Genomic DNA, 1,002 nt, shown 5'->3' on the forward strand with positions numbered 1-1,002 from the left:
TCCTTGGTTAAGTTTATTATTAAGTATAATTCTTTTAAATGCTATTGAAAATTGAATAACTTTTGTATTTTTCTTGCCCAATTGTTCATTGTTAGTATAAAAAATGCAACTGATTTTTGTGTATTGAGTTTGTATCCTGCTGCTTTGCTGAATTCATATATTAGTTCTAACAATTTTTTTTGGTTTTATCACTTTTATTTTTTCTGGTATGGAACCTTGAATGTTTCCTATAAATAAGAACTTATATAGCCTCCAAGCAGAGATTTTACTTCTTTCTTTCCAATTTGAATGCCCTTTACTTACTTTCCTTACTAGAACTTCCAACAGTGTGTTGACTAGTGCTAAAACCAAGTATCTTTGCCTTGTACCTGATTTTAGAGGAAAAGCATTTAGTCTTTGACAGTAGGTTTTACCTATAGGTTTTCCTATGTGGCCATTATATTGAAAATAGGTTACTTCTACTCCCAGTATTTTAAGTGTTTTTATCATGAAAAAAATGTTGGATTTTGTCAAATGCTTTTCTTGTATCAAATGAGAGGCTCTTGTTTTCCTCCACTTCATTCTACTAATGTGGTATATAACATTGAACACTTTGCATATATTGAGCATCCTTACACTCCAGGAATAAATCCTACTTGGTAATTGTGTATAATGCTTTAAAAATACTACCAAATTCAGTTTGCTAACTTTTCTTAAAGGTTTTTGCACTGTTGTTTATAAGGAATATTGTATTATTGTTTTCTTTGTCTGATTTTGGTATCAGGGAAATGTGGGACTCATAAAATTAGTTCGAAAGTATTTTATACTTAGTCTTTAATCTTCTGTTATAACTTAAACAGGATTTATATTAGGTGTTCTTTAAATGTTTAGTAGAGTTCATGTGCTAAGCTATTGGACCCAGTGTTTTTCTTATCAAGAGATTTGTGATTATTGATTTAAATTTTTAGTTACTAGTTATAGGTTGTCAGATCTCTTATTTCTTCATGATTTAGTGTTGGTGTT

The 1,002-nt window shown here is 29.5% G+C and overlaps 1 protein-coding gene across 1 annotated transcript in view; it reads right to left on the minus strand.

Annotated features, from left to right (window-relative positions):
- Positions 1-1,002, minus strand: part of IL15RA (interleukin 15 receptor, alpha) — a 38,842-nt gene that overhangs the window by 25,411 nt on the left and 12,429 nt on the right. The gene's annotated exons all lie outside the window — the stretch shown is intronic.

The sequence above is a fragment of the Condylura cristata genome, unplaced genomic scaffold (assembly GCF_000260355.1).
Source record: "Condylura cristata isolate star-nosed mole 26May11 unplaced genomic scaffold, ConCri1.0 scaffold00030, whole genome shotgun sequence".
Classification (NCBI taxonomy): Eukaryota; Metazoa; Chordata; class Mammalia; order Eulipotyphla; family Talpidae; genus Condylura; species Condylura cristata.